Raw genomic sequence first — 23103 nt, forward strand, 5'->3', positions numbered from 1 at the left:
TCTCGCAGCCAGGCTACATTTTTGCTTCGACGAGCGCTCTGCCATCACTCAATGGTCCAATGCGGGGTAGCGACGTTTTCCGTTAGGCTTTCCGTATACGAGCCGTTAGTCTCGCAGCACGTTTTGACCGTTGAGAACGTTACCCCGAAAAGATACCTGGTGCCTATTTAACTGCGGCAGAGCACGGTGTGCGATACTAAAACGATGCCTCGGTCCCGCCTCTCGCTCATCCGCATCATTGTGAAAGAAGAGACGAGACGAAAAAGAAAAAAAAAACAAGCGAAATCCGCCTCGCTAAGCTCGAAAAAAAAAAAACGACACGAGGTAGCGAAACGTCTCGTAAGGGCGCCTCCCGCACAAGCAGAACGACAATTGTTTGTCCTTTCTTTTTTTAGTAAATGTTTCTCCTCCTCCTCTCGTAACTAAGAGTGGAAAGTGCGATGAACGGGAGATGACGTTGGCGAACGGCGACAAACTTAAAAAAGAAAACAATGCGGTATAACAGAAAGCAACAAAGAAGCAAACAAGCAACAAACGAAAAAAAAAACAGAGAGACAAACCAAGTCATAAGGGCAACAAAATGAAGCGCCGTTAAGTTGCTTCTATATCGTTTTCCATCAGAAGAAGTTTATGAGTGTGTTGTGCAGCGAAATTCAAGTTGCGCTCCTGAGAAATATCCTATAAGGAGAGAAAAAAAAAAGAAGACATTGCGTTGTGAAAGAAGCGTTCCTCGGGAAAGAGCAAACACGACCGGAGGCTAGTCGAGCAGTGGTCAAAAACTAGGTGACAAACTGTTGCAGGAGCAAGTGCGATTCATGCTTATGCATATCCCGGGATGCATATCCCGGGAGATCGTTCTAGATCATGCCGAAGATTGCCTGTTGAGATGGCATAATTCTAGCCATTAAGCTGTTTCACGGACGCAGATTTCACATATTGAAACAGGCGGTCATTGTTTGCACAAGAAAGCGGAATGCAGATTCGACTAATTAACAAAAGATTCTAATTAACGTTCACGAATAGTGGACAAGAACCGTCTGAAAACTTGTTACGCGCAACAATGCTGTGGATAAGCAACTGTAATTTTCGCTTGTGCGAATAAACACGACGCTGCTTTTTTTTTACCTCATGTGTCTCGGCGTGGCACGAAAAAGCGGCCTAACTGGCGCCTGGGTTAGTAACCACACATGCGCACAGCACGTTCAGAAAAATAGCACGTAAAGTTTAATGATCTAACATGCACCTCAAGGCAGCTATCTGCAAGTCAAGCCAGCTTAGAGGATAACGAATTCGATGACATCTGACAAAAATCTGTCGCGCAAAAAAAAAGAAAGCAAGAGCGCTCAGAAATAGTCGTTGCAATTCCCGCGTGTAGATACAAGGACCACATCGTGATCACGGATAAATGCGTGCTTTTCTCGCGTTACACGGAATAGGTCACTGCAATAGGCTCGATCTTCTGGAATCCAAGCGACTGTACAGGTAGCATGTCCAAACGAATGTAAGTCATCCACGAGGCACAGCAAGTGGACATTTAGGCGATACCACGTCGAGTTCTAGCGTCACCGAGGGGAACATCCTCCCGAGACCATCTTAGCCGTCGTAGGAGGTGCTTACGACGATTCCGTCATTGGTTATGCTGAAGCTGTTGCTGACAACGTAGCCGCTAGCCTCTGTTTTGCTAGAGATGAAGATTCCGCCGTCGTTGATGGTGCAGCTTGTGGTAGCATGGATACGGCGGGTGTTGTTTCCGGTTCTAGCATTGGAGCCCCCGAGAAGGCTGCTACAGAGTCTGCGAGATATGGCAATACAGCAGCTCCATAGGCTTAGAACGAGGCTGACACAGAAGCTACAGACTCGGCGAGAGATGCTGAGAAAGGCTCGGCAATCGCTCAGGAAGAGGTCGATCGAGCGTTCGCAGCAGCAGAAAATGTCATCGCGGTACTCGAGCAATAGCGCGCTAAGGGATATGGCTAAGAAAAGTTCGGCGCACGTAGACAGAAGCATCGTGGACCACCGTATGCCGCGCGACCTTTTGCTTCTTTGACCGCACCTTACGCCAGGGCACTTACCCACTACGAGGCAATGAATGCGGCGGTCAGCGGAAGGAAACGAATGCTGCCGGTAAAAGAGAAAGTTCAACAAATATTTCTGAAGTAGACTAAGGCACGGATACTTGCTTTCTTTTTTCTTTCTTTCGTTCTTTGTTAACCTCTGCCTGCGCATTGGATATAAAACTAGCGCCTGTCGATTGCGCAACTGCATACTGACCTCAGGGCGACCCACTCCCTCAACTCGTGAAAATGGCGCCAGGAGATCTGGTATAGTCAAGAGGTTTCAAACTATTAACTCTACTCAATCGTGACTCGCCGACTGTGGACAAAGCAACATGGCTGTGGTGCAGCTTTCGCCTGCTGCTGTGTTTGAGCTGCCAAGGGACGCTGTACGTGTAGTCTACGAAGCAGTGCACGGGGAAATGAGGAGCGGCGATAATGAGTATACGACTGAAGCGAAGAGTAAAAAACAAAGAAAGAAACAGTATAGTATTTGCTTGAGTTCGTTGGTTGCCCATAGCACAAATGGTTTGCAGCGTATTTTTTTATTGCTGCTATTACACCACTGTCCTTTCGATACTGCGTGGCCTTCGAGTCAGCCATCGAGCAGTGTTATTTCGTTATTTCTTAGAAAGTTCTTTCGAGAACGCTGTTGCTCGCACTCTCCCTTTCTTTTTTTTTCACGGGCTGTGCGTTCCCCCAAGGAACAGACAGCCTTCGACGAGCGGCGACGAGAACTCGCCCGTGAAAAGGCTCGCCGTCGGTGCGCCGATTCAGCCTTTAGAGCCGCCCGAGTCCAGGTAATCTGACTACAACGAAAATAAGATCCTGAGTTCAAGGAGCAGGAGGCCGAAGATATCCGGCACCGTTACCTGTGGGTTACTTAACCGCGACGAAGGTCAGGTGAGCGCAGGCCAAGATTCGCACCCCCATTTTCTGGTACGGCAAGGGTTGGTCATTTTTTATCCCACTACCCCTTACCCCCGTGCAGGGTTGCCAACTGGATCTACTTCTATTTAACCTCCCTGCCTTTCTTTGGATAATTTCTCTCTCTCAGTCTCTAAACTGAGATAGGTGATCGTAGAGCTCTTTTTTTCTTTAATACGAATAGCAATAGTGACATTATCGACCAGTATTTTTTTAGGCTATGCAGATATATAGCTATAAGTGTAACATACAGAAACGTGGGTGGAGCCCGATGTTCGGGCGACCAAAAATGTGAGGAGTCCACGTGCGTACGTAATTCGGTCCGTGCTCGTTGTTAAACGCAATACAAGACTAAGAACGAAACAAGAAATAGGCTTGAAGTCCTGCTAATTTAAAAAATTAAGTATCTTTTTTACAGAAGTCAGCTTCCGCTCGCAAAATGCCTGAGCTTTTTTTTACTGGTGCTATGTTTTGCCGTAAACAATTTTTAATCGATTAACTAAGCTGTACTGTCACAACCTGCGAGTACGAAAGAAAAAAGAATACATTGATTTGCGGAATATCAAGCGACGTTCGTATCGAAATGTCGTAACCTTTCCAGCAGCACATCTCTATTACAGGCAGCCGTCTTAGACTATCGCGATATGCTTAAAAGGATCCTCGGGAAACTTGTCACATGTAACAACGCTGTGGATAAGTAAAAATAATGTCACATGTGAGCATACGTGCGACGTTGGTTTTCTTTTTTTGTGTGTGTGTCTAGCTTGACAGAATATGCGGCATAACCATCAATTGATGTTGCAGCACAGTATGTGCGCAGTATAGGGGCAGAAGACGAGCAAGTCATCTTAACACGAAAGCATTATACGTCCCATGATGAAAGTACGGCGTGATCAAGTTATGGCTGCAAAACTATGGCTGACAGCGTAAACATAAAAAAAAACACGCCAGAAAATGCACGGACTGACGTCACATTTCTCATGGAGGTTCCCATAAACAAAGTGAATTAATGCTTATCAAAAGAAAATTTGGTACATTTTGGTCAGGGTGGGAATCCAGCCCGGGCCTCGAGGTGCGAGATGAGTACGCTTCCCCTACGCCACGGTGGCTCCACGGTGCTGGCTGACTAAAGGTGTACTTAGTACGCGCGTGATTGTACACGTCCCGTAGCAGACATCTAGCTGCGACGTTACAGCGGGTGAAGGTTTATTTATTTATTTATTGTATTGTGCCCTCAAGACCGAAGTATTACAGAGGGGAGTGGGTAAAAAAACACACACAAGTAAATAAACAAAGCAGCAATAAACAGCAAATTTGATTAGTTAATTGTATCCGGGAGTAATGTTGTCTGATCGGGCCGAACGAAACTTTGAGTTGTCCTTGATTGCGACAACTGCGCCGGGAAGGTGGTTCCATTCCTGAGAGGTCCTAGGAGTAAATGGTACGTTACAGGTTCTGGTGCGGCACTGAATGATTCCAACCTTATGGCTATGGTCGATGCGAGAGGAAATGTAGGTAGGAGATGATATTAGATTATCGCGTAGGTGCGAATTGTGGAAATATAGTTTGTGAAATAAAGCAAGGTGAAGGCACTTAAGCCGGGCTGAGAAAGGAGCAAGCAGCAAAGCGTTTTTCATGGCAGTTACGCTTGATGTACAGCTGTAATTGCTATGAATGAAACAAGTCACAGCAAGGTGGATTGATGTGTATTAAGGTTTGTGCAAACTAAACTAAGGAGGATTAAGTTTGGCACCAATTAGGGTTTAGTGGATTAAGTTGGGTTAAAGTGTTTAAGGTGGAATAAGATTGGTACAAATTAGAGCAAGGTGACTTAAGGTGAATCAAGGTAGCATTGTGAAGGCCACGTGAGGATGGACGTAGCCAGTCAGGGAATTCCTAATGCTTTCGCATTCAAATAACGTGGGTATACTTGCATGACTTAATTTTTTATTGAGGCAACATGCATCTCATGGCACGTGTAGCCATTGCCAGGTTAGACGATCACAAAAACTTGCTGATATTTCACAGAAATCAGTCGCGCCAAGGAAAGTTATGAACGAGCAGTCGCAGCTGGCACTGGCGGGTACAAGTCCCACATGGTCGTCACGGATGATTGCGCGCCCTTGTGTTCTTTGCATATGATACAGTGAAAAATTAAAGCGTCTCAAAGTGAAGAAGCAACAACTAGTAGCACGTCCAATGCAATATTTCACAAGACAAGGCACGTGAACATTTGCTCATTGCCCCACATGGTCCTCAAGGGTGGACAAGTGAAGCTCACACCGGAGCCGTCTTAGCCGTCGAAGGAGCTGGTGATGCGGATGCCGTCTGTCGTGATGCTGCAGCTGTTGGTCATGACACAGCTGCTAGTGGCATTGAGGGTGCAGAGGGAGAGGCCGCTGTTGTTGATGGTGCAAGTTGTGGAACTCGGAAAGCGGCCGGCGGCCTTTTCGCTACGAGTGTCGGATCTCAGGCTCGAGGCGCTGGGATGGTGGCCGACACGGGAGCTCCAGACGTTGAGAATGAAGCCGACAAGGCTCCTCCAGAGGCTCAGGGAGAGGCTGATGAAGCAGTCCACGATGAAGAGAGCGCCCTTCATGATCAGGAAGAACAGTGTAATCTGGACGGCGGCCCCGAGCATTCCGAAGTCCCCGAAATTCGGCATCGCGAACCACTGCCTGCCACGCCCTATTATTCCTTGCTCACTTCTAAGACCATGCGGCTTGCCCACTAAGAGGAATGGAGATTAGACGAAGAAAAAATATTCCAGGTAAAAGTGAGAATTCTCAAACATCATAGACTGCTGAGAGAGCCTTTTTTTTTTCGCCTTGTCAGCTTCTCCTAGCGCTTCGAAGATAATCTGTAAGCGCTATCGAGCACGCAGGCGCATGCTGCCGTCATAACCTCTGCGTGCTCCTACAAAATGAAATCGGGCCGCACATGATGTTTGTTGTATATACGAGGGTTTCCAAGCACGGAGTTCCTGAATGAACGACCATTAAAAACTACAAGATGGTGGTGCACCTTTTGCCTGCAGGAGTGAGTAAGCCACTCTGTGACGCTCTATTCATATACTTGGCAGTGGGCATCGACCATTCGCCGGTGAGGAGGAACAGATCGAAGCAAAGAGGAGGTCAAAAAACATCTAATAATCGCTGCACTTGTGACGACGCTTTGACCCCTTAAAGCGGGCATCCAGACAGCCATTGAGTACGGTTTTATCTTTGAACCCTCCACTCAACCCCCGTGTAGGGTAGCAAACCGGGTGCTCCGCTGGTTGATCTGCCTGCCTTTCCTGTCCTTGCTCCCTCTCTATGTTTCTTCATCGCTGCTGTCGCGTGCGCGAGAAGCGCAGGTATGGTATGGCATGGTATGGTATGGCATGGTATGGTATGGTATGGTATGGTATGGTATGGTATGGTATGGTATGGTAGGGTAGGGTGTGGTATGGTATTCCTTATGCGATGGCGCACAACCACTGTGGGGGATTGGCCAAGGTTTAGGTGAAATTAGGCAATCTTTATTAAGCGCAGGCCTGCGTTCACTTCATTTTTGACTTCGAGTTTTCTTTGAATAAGTATGAAGCGCGGAAGGATATAATAAAAGAAAATGTGGAAAGCAGGAAACAGTTAAGTATGATGCATTCGAATGAGTTGCGCCCTTCGAGATTCGCGTTCGTGCTACTGTACAAGTAATCATTAATTCCCGTGAATCATTTTCGAAAATTAGGTTATCAATTGCACAGGCAAAGTTTCACGTTTCTGCAAGGTGACTGTGGCCACCGTTTTCTTACCCTCGCCCTATTTCGTACGACCCATTCTTTTTTTTTTCATTCGCTGGTATCAGTGGCTAGGACACCTTGTATGGAAACACAATCATGAAATAGACCCATGTGGCGCCCATTTCAGTATTGTGTGTGGCCATTTGAGAGAAGCTTCGGTTGCTTTCTCTCTCTCTCTCCTTTTATATATACAAGCCCTTTGGAGCTAAAATATGCTCTTCTCGCGAGCAGGTGCCATCACTTCACACCATAGTGGAACTATCCGGTTCTTACATAAATATTTTCTTTCTTCCTTTCTTTCTGTCTTTCTTTCTTTCTTTCGAAACATTTCTCGTTTTCGAATTTCTGCCTCACCCCCCCCCCCCCAAGAAAAATGATTTCTCGGAACCAGGCTAAACTTTTGCTTCGATGAACGCTTGGCCATTGCTGTAAGCTTTAACACGGGGCAGCGACGTTTTTGCACTAGGTTTTTCGTATAGGATCCGTTAGCTTCGCGGCTCGTTTTGATCGTTGAAAACGTTATCCTGAAGGCCTGCGCTTATTGAACTACTCCACAGTACAGTCTGCGGCAGTAAAGCGACACATCTTCCCTGTCCCTTCATTCTTTCCGAATCATTGTGAAACAAGAATCGAGACGTGAAAGAAAAAAAAGAAGGAAAATCTGAAGCGCTAAGCTCGAAATAAACGACGGGATGTAATAAAACGATTCGTAACAAAGAGTGCAAAGTGCGTTGAACGGTAGATGAATGCCGGCGAATGGCGACAAATATTTAAAAAATGTGGTAGAAGAGAAAACAGGAGGCAAACAAAGAAACAAATGAACAGACAGAGAGATAAGCCAAGCCATAAAGGCTACAAAAAGAATTGCCGTTAAGTTACTTCTATTTCGTTTTCAATCGAACGGAGCTTATGAGCGTGTTATGCAACGAAATTTAAGTTGCGCTAATGATAAACGTCCTATAAGGTGAAGAAAAGGAAGGCATTGCGTTGTCAAAGAAGCGTTCTGCGGAAAGGAGCAAGCACGACCGGACCCTAGTCGAGCAGTGGTCAAAACCTAGGCCACAAAGTGTGTCGTTAGCGAATGTGATTACAAACACCGGGTGACTGTTTTAGATCATAAAGAATTGTATGCCATACTAAGGATTGCCGGTGCAGATGGTAATTTCTAGTCCTTAAGCTGCTGCTTCAACGAGAGAGATTTCACAGATTGAAAAAATGGGCATTACATGCACAAAAAAGCGGAATCTATATTCGACTAATCAACAAAAGTTCACTCAATAACGATCACGAAGAGTGGACAAGAACAGTCTGAAAACTTATTACGCGCAATAATGCTGTGGATAAACAACCGTTATTTTCCCGTGTGCCATTAAGCACGCCGGTGCTTTGTTTTTGTTTTTTTTTTCCTCAAGTGTCTCAGCGTGGCACGGAAAACGCGGCATAACCATCAACTGGGGTAGCAACTGCTCATGCTCAGAGCACGTTCAGAAGACAAGCACACAAATTTTAATGAAGTAATTGCACCTCAAGGCATCTGTAAGCCAGGCCAGCTTAAAGGATCGCGAATTGAATGACATTTGATGAAAATCCATCGCGCAAAAAAAAAAAGAAGTGCTCAGAAAAAGCCGCCGCGAGTCTTGTGCGTGGCCACAAGGGCCACATGGTCATGACGGATAAATGAGTGCTTTTCCCGCGTAACCCAGAGTAGGGCCCTGCAAAACCCTCGAGTTCTGGAATCCAAGCGACTATACAGGTAGCACGTCCAAACGAATGTCAGTCTTCCACGAAGCACAGCAAGTGAACATTTGAGCGATACCACGTCGAGTTCGATCGTCACCGGGGCGAACGTCGTCCCAGGACCTTCTTACCCGTCGTAGTAGCTGGTTACGACGATTCCGTCGTTGGTTATGCTGAAGCTGTTGCTGACAACGCAGCCGCTACCGTCTGTTTTGCTGGAGATGAATATTCCGCCGTCGTTGATGGTGAAGCTCGTGGTAGCTTGGACACCGCGGGTGTCCTTGTAGGCCCTAGCGTTGGAGCCACAGAGAAGGCTGCTCCCGAGTCTGCGAGATACGGTGAAACAGCAGCTCCATAGGCTTAGGAAGAAACTGACACAGCAGCTCCATAGGCTTAGGACGAAGCTGACACAGCAGCTCCGTAGGCTTAGGACGAAGCTGACACAGCAGCTGTAGACTCGGTGAGAGATCTTGACAAATCCTCTGCACACGCTCCGGGAGAGGTTGACTGAGCGTTTACAGACGCAAAGAATGTCACCACGGGGTTCGAGCAATAGCGCGATAAGGAATATGGCTACGAGAAGTTCGGCGCACGCAGATAGAAGCATCATAAGCCACCGTATGCCGCGGCCTTATGCTCCTTTGAACGCAGCTTACACCAGGGCACATACCCACTACGGAACCATGAATCCGGCGGCTAGAGGAAGTGAAAGAATATTGCCGGTGAAAGAGAAAATTCGACAAATGTTTTTGAATTGCACAAAGGTAGAGACACCTCTCGTTTTTTTTTTCTCTTTCTTAACCTCTCCCTCCACTTTGGAGATGAAAATAACAGCTATCGAATGCGCCGGTGCATACTGTCATCATAGCGATGTGCTGCTGCCACAGGTCGTGAATATGGCGCCAGGAGATGTGTTGTAGACGAGATTTTTCGAAATGTTAACTCTCCTCAGTGGTGATTCGGCGACTACGAAGATAGAAACAAGGCTGTACTGCTTCCGTGTGCTGCTGCTGTGTGCGAGCAGCCACGGGAGGCGGTACGCGTAGTCTATGGAGCAGTGCACGGCCAGAGGAGGAGCGGCGATAAAGAGTATACGACGGAAGCGAAGGGTAAAAAAAAAGAAAAACAGTATAGTGTTTTCCTGAGCTCGTTGGTTACGCAGAGCTAAAATGGTTTCCAGCGTCTTTACTGATTTCTGCGGTTACACCATCGCCATTTCACAATTAGCAGGCCTTCGAGTCATGCATGCGGCAGTGTTATTTCTTGGAAAGGTATTTCAAGAGCGCGAGAGCGTCGCGTTTGGGCCCGCCTTTCTTTACTTTTTCTTTTGTCAATGTCCTCGCCTCCGCTTTCACACTCCGGAAAAAAAATTTGGAGGACGCTTAAGATTCGCCTTTAAGAGTGGAACGGGATAGCATGCAAATATCCCTGACAGCTTCTCGTCCTTCCCGGCAACTGGAGCGTGCGTAATCGTAATGTCTACCGGGAAACGCTCCCCGCGAACACTATGCGCGAAGGCGGGCATTGTTGTAGAAACGCGGCCTCTCACGTGGGCCGCGATGCGGTGGAGGCGAGCGCCAGCTGGAGGCATTGCAAGGAACGGGGCGTGCCGTTTCGTGGCCCCCGAGACACCCGCGCACCGGCGTGCGCAAATGGCGTGGTTGCAAATGGCGTGGCTGCGTGAGTGGTTGATCAGTGACTATGGTGCTGGGCTGCTGAGCGCGAGGTCGCGGGATCGAATCCCGGCCACGGCGGCCGCATTTCGATGGGGCCGAAAACGCCCGTGTACTTAGATTTAGGTGCACGTTAAAGAACTCCAGGTGGTCGAAATTTCCGGAGTCCTCCACTACGGCGTGCCTTATAATCAGAAAGTGGTTTTGGCATGTAAAACCCCATAATTTTTTTTAAATACATGGCTGCAAGAAAAGAAGCACGCTTAAGATCAATGTCTTTATAATTTGTTCTATCAGAATTTCATGTGGTTCATATAAATCCAGATCTAATTAAGTTACGTGATCTGAAAACACTCAATTAGGCACAATTTTGCTGTTCCCAGTTCAACGGTTCCCAGGTCTTCGATTCATCACACGCACAATTGCTAGCCCCCACCCCCGAATAACCCCCACAGGTGTGTACGTGATACGAATAAAGATCGTCGTCATCATAATCAGTTCACGACGGCAAAGGACAAATACACTTTTCGATTCCCATTACGAAAAAGTAAACAAGCAGGCATATATATATTAAGGCTACACATTTTGAGCAGTTCCCCTTTTAAGATTCACTGAGCAACTGACGCATTCTATATATGTACTAATCTAATACATTGTTACCGCGAAACATGTGACATGTATTACGAAACATACATCAGCTTCTGTGTGTTCTTCGTGTGCGCAATTCAAGGACACGGCATGCTAGATTCGCGCCATACCACGTTCTATTCATATCGTCCCAGTGAAAAAGGTCTACAGATGAAGGCGGAATGTCCCAACTAATAAATATTTCTGCACTGCCGATAAATTGGTTTCCACGCAGCATCGATGAGGATGATCAGCTGCAATTTTGAAGTTCCTAAATACGGCATCGTCATTCCTCCTCAAGAGCATGAACATTTCTGCACGTGCTTCACCGAAAATACCAAACAGACCCTGTGGTTGCACCACCGGATCGATAGAGCATGTCGAGAAGAAAGAAAAGCAATTCCTGAATTTATGGTGTAACGCACAATGGTGACGGAATTTTGAGAACAAGTAATCTACACAAACAGTGCCTTCATGTCCGAATGGCCGCCTGCATAATACACTGCTGAAACAAACAGTGAAACTTTACACACTCCAAAGTGTAGAGCGCGCCCGAGAGTCGAAGCAGTTGTCACCAAACAACTTCAGGATGGCTGTGCGCTCCCAACTGGCTGTGCTCCACGAACAAGGTGGGGTCGGGACGATCGCTCTTGAAGAAGTGTCGGTTGACGTTGAGGCTGATGCGGACGAGGAAGCATTTCGGCCTGTCGTAGCCACCGCAGAGTGCCATGGCGACGTCTTCGGGCAGCAGTACACGCAGCAGGGCGGGGAAGCCCCGGCACGCGATACGCCCGAGCTGCTCGATGAAGAACAGAAAAACGCCGCAGGCGACACCCGTGATAACGTCGCATAATAAACATTCCGGCATCTTGGGCTACGTTCCACCTCGCCTTCTCGGGTACAGCCGAGCTCTGTCGTCTTCTACTTCTCCATAACGCAGACATGGCAGCAGATGCCCACTACAGGTCAATAGCTGGTCTGCTTGGAAACGTACGTTTGGCTTCACTGCATACTTGCCCGCGGAGTCTTGGTATGAAGAAAGAAAATTTCAGCCCATGTTAAAGAAAGTGCTAATAATGGCCAATCCCCATGAGTCGGTATCTGTACAAAGACTTTGAGGTCATTATCGTTGTCATCGTCGTCATCATCATCATCAACATCATCATCATCATCATCATATGCACTGCCAGCGCTACAAGCCCAGCAATATAGTGGCTGCGCTTGTACAGACGTTTCAGGACGGTGTTGTGTGATGCATGTGAACAGATGCTGCACGGAGTCGTAAGCTATGTGCGCGGGTGTCAGAGAAGTATGCGAGTTACTTCGACATGCGTATGGTAGTTTTCATGTAACGTTATAGGCGAGAGCGCCGAGTCGACACAGGTGCCGCATAAGCATCAAAGGGAATCCCTGAAGAGGGCAAGGAGATATGGGACAAATACTAAGCCTGAAATCAGTCCATATATGTTAAGAAGGTGGAAACGGCAGGCGCATTCTTTCACAGCATTCTCGCTAGAAAAACTTTTTCGCCTACTAATCAGTTCGATTGAGCAAGGTAATAAATGACGGCCTTACGTCTCTAAGTGCATACCACCAACCGAGTCATCGAATAAAAAAATGCTATCTGAAGAAATGGGTGCACCTATTTTGCCGCAAGATAAGTAACGACAGAGCAGTAAGGACAATCAATGGCGCTAAAAACAAGAAGAGGTCCGTCATTTTGGAGTCAATGAACAACGTTAGAAATAACTCGAGTCTGATTCCCTCTATATAATTTTCTTTATCCTAAAGATTTGTCAGTTGTGGCCTGTATTTCCGCCACTATATTATGTTGTCAAAACACCCCACCTTCCTAATACAAAATCTTTTACTGAGCACACCCGGCAATCTGCAGGCAAGGTCACGTGATAATATACATTCTGCGACGTGCGTCACCATGAAATGCTCATAATGTTGAAGGCGCACTAGATTACCCGGAAAGAATAGCATTACCCGGGAAAAATAGCATCTATAAGTAAAACAGTAAAATGTCTTACGACAGATGTTACCCTGCAGAATTTTGTAAATTCCCTACAATGTAACTGAATACGCGCAAACTCAAGAATAGTCGCCAAACTTAGGAAATAAATTCAAATTCAAAATCAACTTTAGCATTGTATATCTCCACGCAATGACCGAAGTTAATTGTCGACAACAAATTTGACAGGACACGCATGCAGCTCATTGGCGGAGAAGTACTGCTCGAATTCATTTTAACAATGTGACCTATGGCAAGCCATGCAATTTAAAAGAAGGAATAATACTATTAAATATAGGTGATGCCAACCATTAGGTTTGCGAGAAGGAAATGATTAATTTATATTTGCACTATGCTTTAGTGCTAACCCCGGCCCATGCCCCCTCGTCGATATATGCCATACTTTGGAGACAACACCAGCAATGACGTGCAATTGTTTGTTCCCGTTGGTAGCAATACTTGCGAAACATAGTTGAGGTCAGTGCTTTTGTTGTTTTCGATGCTGACCTTGTGGTCGCCTTTTCTTGCTGAGCTGAGTGTCAGACTTAGGAATAGTGGGCCGTGAAGACAACTACCTTAATATCTTGAGTGTGGTTTCAACTAGCAAGATTAGGTACCTTTTATGCTTCTATATCTAGCGACAACAAAATCTGAACTACTTACCGAGCTCGGACGATCGCACATGAGAAAAGGTAACGAATTTCGCATTTGGGATCAAGAACCCATGTTTATTAGGAAGTGTTGATGATTCTGGCTGCGCGTTCTGAATCTGGGGCCAACCGATACACTCACGAAGAGCTGGCAGAAATCATCAACAAATTGATCTCTACGTTTCACGGAATATAGTACACCCATCAATGTGATACTAGCACTAATGTTGTTATTATATTATTTAATGCGATAATTACTGTGAACTGGGATCTTTAGAAAACTGGCTTCACAATGCACGTTGAGAAGGCAGGCAAGTAATCTTTAATGTGGTACCAATCTCTATACAGTAGCTTTAGGCATGGCTAGCTTAGACAAGCACGAAGAAATTTTTGAACCTTGAGAGTCATCAGTCGCAGCTATGAATGCCGAATAGGAAGAGTTGGAATTTTCACGCGAGGGCACACACACCGCATCGTCATTCCAAAAAAACATGTGGACCGGATTGAAGAAAGGTCCACATCCAGCGAGTCCCAGTGAAGGGCCACCACTTTTGGTGACACTGAGTGCGAGCGTTCACGAAGCAGCACATCGTCTTGAGATCAACATCTGTATAGATGATGATGGTGACGAAATGCCTCCACGAATCAATACTTGCACGCTGTTCAGAAATTGTGTCCGCACAACAATTCCGATGATGACCAGCTGCAATTTTTGACGTTCAGATTCACAAGCAGGGCATGCTCGTTACACCGCAAGAGCTTTTCTTTTTCGGGGGAGCACATGGGGGAATTTAGGGTACCACCACTGTTGGTTGTGCCACCGGATGAGAACAACACGTCGAAACGCGCGAATGGTCCACGGGTTAATTTTTGACGCGACGAACAGCATCGATTTGATCTCAGAGAGAGAAAAGAAATCTAGAGGAATGACGAGCTGGGTGTGTCCAGATGGCGCCAGATTGCCAGGATGTTGGCGCGCATGTTGGAATGGTGACGCATTCCACCGTGGACTGAAGAATAGAAATCTTCACCAGTCATCCCCACGAAAGATCTGCACTCGCCGCTGGCTTCCCTCGACGAAGAAGGTGGTGTCGAGGCCGTCTTTAACGTTGAAGAAGCAGCGGTTCGCGTTGAGGCAGCTGCTGGTGACGATGCAGTTTGTCGCGTTGGATCCGCCGAACAGGCCGGTGGCCAGGTCCTCGCCCAGCAGTTCGTGGAGCAGGTCGAATCGGCTGAGGAAGCTCTGCCAGACGAACAGCCAGCCCTGGACGATGATGAGAAGCAGCAGGGTGTAGATGCCGCCCACGACGAGGCAAAGGGACAGAGTTTCCAGCATCCTGGACCACTGTCGACCTGCCCAGCCTCCTCGGTTGTAGTTCGGTTTGGATGCTGCAATTATGACCCGACCCACTACCGGGTATAGGACAAAGATGAGGCGGGGCAGGCAGAAATAGTGAAAGGGTAAAAGTAAATTTGGTAAATTAAAGAGAATATACCAGAAACGTAACAACCGTTGTTATAAATTTTAGGATTGTAATAAAGGACAGCCGCTATTAATATTGTTGGTACTTCTGGTGAGAAAAAAGCCATGAGAAAAGTAACAGGACGTAAGCTTTATTTCGCTCATAAAATAAATATTGCATATAATACGTTCCTTTTACACCAACGTAGTGTCACTGCCTCAAGGAATTTAATAAAGACAAGGGTAAGGCCCAGCCCAAACTGCTGCGGCTGATGATGACGGTGATGAGGAGGAAGAGGAGGAACCTGTGTCATGGCTCGTACCCACAAGAAAGGATGGGCTTTCTAAGACGAAGAAAACTATTAGAATACTCATTTACTAAACTTAGCCTTTCGCTAACCTCGCCAACCATTCTTTCTTTTGGAGCGACTTCACTGGGATCCAGCCACAGGGATGCTTTTCTGGCAGTTTACAATTTCATCAGAGACACAAAAAGAGTACCTTGCTGAATTTCTAAAATTATCCATAATATATATTATTTCATTTCTTCACGTTTACTGATTTTATTGGAATTGCTAACAATAAATAATTAAACTTCTAATTTAAAGTACTATCGTCCCACGCTCCACTATACAAATCTAGTTTGCCTCTACTTCTAACCATACGGAAAACCGCCTGCTTCTTGGCCAATCCCCCATAGTGGGTACGCGCCACTCTCAAGGCCACAAGACAAGACAAGACAAGGATGGGCCGAGAATCTTGCGAAGGGTACCTTCGAGAAGTCGTTTCTTCTTTTGCTTTGTAAATTGAAATTAACAGCGCTGTAAACACGAACAGAATGAATGCAAACAAAACACGGCGCTGTCTAACAACCACTTTTATTGCCCGTCACCATCATCGTACATGGTTTCCCAACTAAATTTAGCCAAGGTTTGAAAATCAAACGGTACACTGTAGGAGGACGCGACGGAACGCACATTGTGGAATGTGTGTCACGCGAAGCCTTTTTGGAGCCGTTATTCAAATGCCTTAAAGCTGCCCATTTAATTCGTGCGTGTCTGGTGCAGGAGTTAAATGCACGGGTGCGCAATAGCATGGGTTATCACGGGTTATCGTGGGTTATCATGGGTTAGCACGGGTTAGCACGGTTCAGCACGGGTTAGCACAGGTTAGCACGAGTGTACAACAGCGCATGCGTCGCACACCAGTGCTATGCAATGTGACAAACACCGCTACTGCCTCAATATTCTAGTCGGGAGTTGGCACGATATAAATACGTATAAGCTTGTTGCCTTGCTGAACCAGCCCGCGTTAACCTGCCCAAGCTGGTCTTGAGAGGTTGTCGCGCGTCGTTGGCGCATAATTCCGCCTCGCGGATCATTCACCTTCTTTATTTTTTTCGTTACTGGTGTCATCCATTACACCGGACGTTCTTACAGGTGAATCTCGTCAACGTTGTACCAAGTTTAGTGGTTTCGAGAAAAAAATTATTTCGCGTCCTTATTTGCAGGGAATCATGCATGAAGCGCATATATCAGTGCGTTTTTGGCAGTATACATTCCCTAAATGAATAATTATTCTGTTTAATGAAAAAAAGAAAATGTATAGCGATATACTAGCAATGCTTTTTCCGCCTCCGTCGTACGGCCCACTACCCATCGGCTTATCTGGACATGATGTGTTTGCACGAGACAGTAAAATTATTGTTCCTCCACACTCCAGGATATTCTTCTTTGAATGTGCGGTTTGCGCACACTGAAACGTTCTTAATTAAAGCATGCTAAGGAAGACGAGGTAACTGCGATGTATCAGAAACTATAGAACACTACTTTATTATCTGCAAGAACATCACAATATTTTGGGATGCTCTCCAAATCAATTTTAAGGAAAAGGTCCTGAAGTAAATTCTCATATCTTGCGATATCACAAGCCTTCTCAAAACGATGATGTGCCTTTTGACACGCTGTTACTTATGGGGTTGCACAGTTTGTGGAAAACTCGTATCTTAGATGGGAATGTAGAATAAATCAAATCTTCGCTGTCACGCTTCATTCGAATAATTTTACACTCGAAAGACTTTTATGATCACAAAACTGATATGATCTGTGGATGAAGCGTATACGTTTGCCTCTGTTTCAGAGAACTGCTTCCGTTGTTCATTATCGGCTTGTTTTGTGCAGGGAGACGCTGCTATGGATGTTCTGGCTGCTATGTATATACCTTTACGCACCTACGTTTTCATATATCTGACACATACCGCGAAGCAACAAGAAAAAAAGCGATTGTGGTCTAGTGGGTAGGGGGTCGAGCTGTTGTGTTGGCCGACGCAGGTTCGATCCCACCATCGGGCACGTAATGCACTTCCTTTTTTACAGGTATGAGCTATTCGGCAAGACAGCAGCAGCACCCAGCAGCCAGGGTCAGGAAAATGCTGGAAGTGTTCGCAGGGAGAGTTTAGCTATAACAAATCACCTGACGTGCACGAGTGCGCGCCCCGATTGCAGCGCCATCGCACGTGCCACGCACGAACGAGCAGCACATTAAGCCTCGTCTGCTATCTTGTCTGTTATCGCTACCACGAAACGTCGCTAGGAAGTCACATTCCAGGCGTGAATCTCAGAGCCAATGCCTCCGTCACTGCCCTTTCACTTTTTTTAAAACGACCGCATGCCAGGCTTGATTTAGCAGCCGTGCCTTGACAAACACCGTTCAGAGGATGCGATGCTTGTGTGAATTCTGTGTTTAAAATTTGACTCATTGGTGGGTACGACAGAGCTCCTTAAAAATATTATATTATTCTGTGTTGCCTCCCTGCAACGGCTTAAATTCTAAACTAACCTATACTTTTCACTAATGCAGAGGGCAATAAGACTCCTACGAGCACATATAATCGCTGCTGAATGGTGGGGTTCCGCTTGTCCATGCGTCCGTGGATGAATAGGTTCAACATCGGGCTTCTATGCTAGGTCCTGTGCTTGAATCTTGGCATCGGCCCACTTTAATATTGCTTAATTAATTATTTATAACGCAGTGCTTAGAGGAAAATTATCGGTTCTGCAAAGTCACGAAGTCGTTTAAAGCCAGAAAGACGAAGTTTAGGCAAATCCATGTACTACCCATCATTCACAAGCTAACTGAACTGCACTGCTTGCAGCTCCCCTATGCACTGCCGCCAAAGTTCCCTCTAGCAATTGCGTGAAACTCTATGTTGGATACAATTTGCACTAGGTATAATGCGATAGCATTATAGCCGAACTTCACCCACTGTGTCTTGCCTAAAGATGTGCACTAATCTCGAAGGCGGTGCATTCTGACAGCGTCTCAATGAGCTAACCATCACGAGAGAATAACGCGAAAAACCTAGTACGTGACGCAACGCCCCGGCCGTTTGGAAGTGCAAATTTGGCACGGCATAATCATATGTGCGTAATAGCTAAAGCATTGGGCTGCTGTTATAGGAGACAGAGATTCGGCCCAGCCGCGTTGGGGACGCATTATAGGCGGACTTCACCCATATTTGGAGGCATCTAACGAGAACTCGTGGCGGTATTGATCTCACGCGATCGCGTCGGAGTGTGCACGAAATCGCAGAAACACTAGTCGTAGAAAGGACACTTCTATAGATCAAACTGTGCAAGGCCACCCATGAGGTACGCGTGCATGGCTATCGAAACATCGTAATCTTAAAAATCTACTAGGTATTTTATTGCATACTATTCTTTCTGATATGAATTTCGTAGGGAAAAAAATGGGTGTGGCTTAGCTAAGTTTAAGCCCAGGATGCGAAGCATACTGGTCTTTATTTTAACGCGACAGCGTTAAGGAGCTCGTGTCGCAGAAAAGCCGGTGTCGTCGGCTCAGGCGTGCGGCGCTTGCTCAGGCGCACATTTCGTTGTCGCGCCGAACGCTGCGTTGCTCGACGCTCACCGCGTCCGATGCGGGGCGCGTAGTCGCTGCGCCGTAGCAAAGCCACCTAGAAACAGTCTCTGTAGCACGCCGCAACCTTCGCTTCTCATTCCAACGAGCAGCTCTGTGTCCAGGAGACATCTCACCTCGTGAGTGTCTAGCAGAGGCAAGCGCAGCTGCTTATATACCGCCGCGACGCCGCGAGTGACGGCGCGAGTTGGAGCCCCGTTTCTCCTCTGTCGTGACGTCACAGTGTCACGTGGTATTGAAGGCGACACCGCCGCGCCTGACGAGCTGGGTTGAGCTCGAGTAATATGCTTCGCATAAAGACAAATTCATTTTGTGACCAATTCAAATGAATGATGCAATATACGACGGCAATACGTCTATAAAGTAGACGCCACTAAACGCAATAACGGTATGAAACAATAGTACATAAAGAAGTCATATAACCTATTTGGTTCAATATGCCCTATCAGTGTAACGACGGCGCAGATAATCATCGATGATTAAAATCGAAGATCTCCGTCGTTCAGAAGTCGTTAAAAAATGCCTTCACAAAAGATGCGAGGCAGTAGGTGCGTAGAGGCCAATGTTTAACCAAAGAATCTGTGAGTTTTATCGCAGACGTTTCCTTGCCCTGTTGTTCTTCAAATCAAACGTGCTCCTCCCTACCATATGACATCCTTTCACTAGGTGTAAGTGGCCAGTTACTGGCATGGTCACGTGATATTTCGCATTACCAGGGCGTGCACCACCCCGCAGTGCGCGTCATATGGAACGTATACTGTGTCTGTGTGGAAAAACGGAAACCGACAGTCAAACGTCACACAACTGGCGTTCCCCTTGCAGAGCATTGCGAATCCGTTACGAAGTAAGCGCAAGCATGCAGACGTAAAATCTATCAGAAACCTGAGCTGAACGTGGAATACTATATCGCTGCGGGAGAAACTCAAGAAGGAAAGGAAGACAGGAACGGCATTGCAAACGACGTGTCATTACTCCGCCCTCCCACCCTCCTCCACCACCACCACCACCCTCCTCCACCCTGCTGGCGCTGGGCCGTGCCCCCGCATGGGTTGCAGAAAATAGTGCTGGCCTTTCCTCCTTCCCCACAAGAACCATTTCTCTCTCCTTACTTACCTCCTTGGTAACAATCATTGTGTTATTTATTACCATCGTCTTGTTTCCTTCTTTCTTTTGCTGAGTAATATTTGAGACACTGAAATGTGCGGATCTAAAGTGACCTACGTTTCTTTTTGCTCATTGAATAAGAAGCAACGAGAATAACGATAAGGAGAAGGAGGAGGAGGATGGCGACAACAACAACATGAAAGAATGCAACTCTGTATTTCCTCTATTTCCAGTCTGTTCGGCTCTCATCTGTGCCCTCTTTTGTACTGAGAACAAAACGACCACATTTTTCTTTTATGCCGGTACCTTCGCTGATTCAAGAAAAACAAATTTTGGAACTTCCTCCTCGCAGACACAGTCTGCACTTGACAGTCCCCGTTGTCTGCCTTTTCTTTTGGCCCCTTGATTGCGCAATTAGGCCGCAGGGTTGTTTGCAGCGTCATCCAGGATTTCTTGCTTGATTCTAACCGATTCCTGCATTAAACTTGCAGTTGTTATCTTTTTTGTTTCTTTTGAGCTAATGCTCCGCAATCAATTTATTTTTGTTGCTGTCGTTCTCATGCTAGCATGTAATTTTGACTTTCTTTAGCACTGCGCAACTTGGATCAATCCTGGCAGTTCGTTCTCTCTTTTCAATATCCGGTAATGGGAACGAGCCATATGTTTCTCAGCTAACAACAACAAATCTTTACCAGACAAGAAAGGTGACGCACACGACCAAGACGGTGAGAGAAAGAAGGAAAATATTTCGGGTATTTATATTGAACTACGCGAAGTCAATACGTGCCGCTAAATTGATAGCTGTATATCTACGTCCAAATCAGTCCCTGCTGCATTCTGATTGGCCAACGCCCAACATCGTGTACGCGGTGCCTGCGTCCCTATGAAAGCGAACGCCACATTTCCATTTAGAGCCGGCAACTCTCCTCGACCCGAGAGGTGAAATAAGATAAGTTCAATCAGGACGATTTTTCAACAGATGAAATGCATAAAAAATAATTCGGGACAGATTTTTTTGACTGGTCCATTCGCAGTAATAACTGATGAAACACAGACCAAGAGCGCAATCGGAGATCGTTGTTCAGAACGCGTGTTCAGTTTCGCCTGACTCGATCCGCCTAGGCCACGCCCACGTTGTCAGTCGCGGGGCGCGGCCACGTTTTCTCTTGTGACGTAAGAGTGACGACATGCTTCTGTCGACCGTCCTCAAACCGAACACGTCATCTGCGAAGGGCAGAACGTGACGCAATTGTCGCCCCGTATATTGGAGCAGTGTGTGTGTGGGGGGGGGGGGGGGGAGGAGGGGAGTCTAAGCTTTGTTCAGGACAACAACGACAAGCTCGGCAGTGAAAGCAACACTGTAGAATAGCATCCCACTTGCTAGGAGGCTGACGTCGCTTTGCACGCGCACTCTCTGCTGCGGAACTTTCACCCCCACCATTCCTCCGCGAGCAGATGGCGCGACCGTTCCTTGAAGCGAGAAAATTACCGATCGGATAATTTTCGTTGGCGCCGACAGTTCGTTTATTCCTTGCAAAAAAGGTTGGTGGTTGGTTCATCCAAACGTGATATCAAACGGAACTCACCGGAAAATACTACTTATTCGCCATATCCCAGCTCGATCGAACAAGCGGTTCAGCTATAGGAGAGCCGTTCACACAGGGCTCCGCTATCGACTCGACAGAGTAGAGAAGTTTGCTTGCGTGTCACGATCTCATAAAACAATCATGCCCTTCCGGTTGTGCTCTATCGGTGCGCGTGTCGATGCGAACGTCGATAAACGGACGTCCGTGGAAGAGCCGTGTACGTGGCGCCCTCTATTAGAGTGAAGCTTTATTTTCCTCTTCCCTAAGGTTTGTAGTGCGTCGTCGATTTCTCACCCGATATTTTTTGTCGTTTTATACCGTACAGACAAGTTGGGGGGTGAGCGAGTATGTTCTGGTTGCTGTATTGCCGAGCAAACAACTTGGTCACCTTGGTATGTGCCCGGACAGACAGCTCCATTTTGGTCTAGCAGACGACTTGAGTCACCGGGAGTGTTGTCACTAGGCATGTGGCCATTCTTGGACAATCGCCCAGAATGCGTGCGCCATTGTGAAACAAGGGGTATGAAGACATTGAATGCAGTGGGATATGGATGCAGTGGCTTCTCAGTCTGAAAAACATTGGAGAAAAAGAAAGGACGTGCTCTGGCCGCCTCAAGACTAGCATGCCATTCAGAGTAATACATGCGCATCCTCATGGACACTTTGCCCTCGAGAAACATCATAGACAGCCTTCCCACTCGTGGCACAGACAGCTCATATCTGCAGGCGAAAAGGCTGCGCTCGTGTAGTTGACTACTGCTGCTACCTCGCCGAATCGAACTATAGCTTCGCGTAATTTCTATTCCAGCAGGTGCGTTGGCTCTGCAGCTTTCTTTCTACCCATGTATTGTTTTTATATCACTACTGCTAATAAGTGCAAGGGAGGACAAGTCGACATGCTGTAAACATCGATTAATTAGCACGAACTGTTTAAATTATGTCCGTAAACGTAATATCATTTCTGGAATACTGGGTTACGCAAGAGGTGCACAACAGCAAAAACGCTAGTAGCGAGGCTTACAGAATGGTTCCAAGAGAAGGGTAGCGCAGTCGAGGATGGCAGAATACTTGGTGGGGTGATGAAATTAGGAAATTAGCAGGCGCTGGTTGGAATCGGTTGACGCAGGACAAGGGCAATTGGAGATCCATGGAGAGGCATTTGTCTTGCAGTGGACACAAAATAGGCTGATCACGATGATGACGATGCATTAAACCAACAGGGCCCAAGATTAACACCGCAGTGACTTATCATATTCTGCAATTGTTGCTGTTGAGCGTTGGTGGCGATACAATCGGTAATGCGCAGTCTTTTATGGTTTGACGTCGAAGGCAGTCACGCAACACAAAAGTTTTTCAAAACACACTGAAGTTGGACAGATAATCAAAAGACGTCGATCAAAAGATTAAAAGACGTCGCTATTGCCTCTCAGCTTCCGCCCGCGGCTTCGGTATAACCCGTAAACGCAAGGATGTTTACGGGAAAGCTAAACCTCTAATAACAGCGACCCGAAGCCCGGTCCGATGATCCTGTAGCTTAAGCTCTCTAATA

At 46.7% G+C, this 23103-nt stretch overlaps 1 protein-coding gene across 2 annotated transcripts in view; it reads right to left on the bottom strand.

Moving 5' to 3' along the window:
- Positions 1–23103, bottom strand: part of mfr (misfire) — a 394040-nt gene that overhangs the window by 174402 nt on the left and 196535 nt on the right. The gene's annotated exons all lie outside the window — the stretch shown is intronic.

The sequence above is a fragment of the Dermacentor albipictus genome, chromosome 6 (assembly GCF_038994185.2).
Source record: "Dermacentor albipictus isolate Rhodes 1998 colony chromosome 6, USDA_Dalb.pri_finalv2, whole genome shotgun sequence".
Taxonomy (NCBI): domain Eukaryota; kingdom Metazoa; phylum Arthropoda; class Arachnida; order Ixodida; family Ixodidae; genus Dermacentor; species Dermacentor albipictus.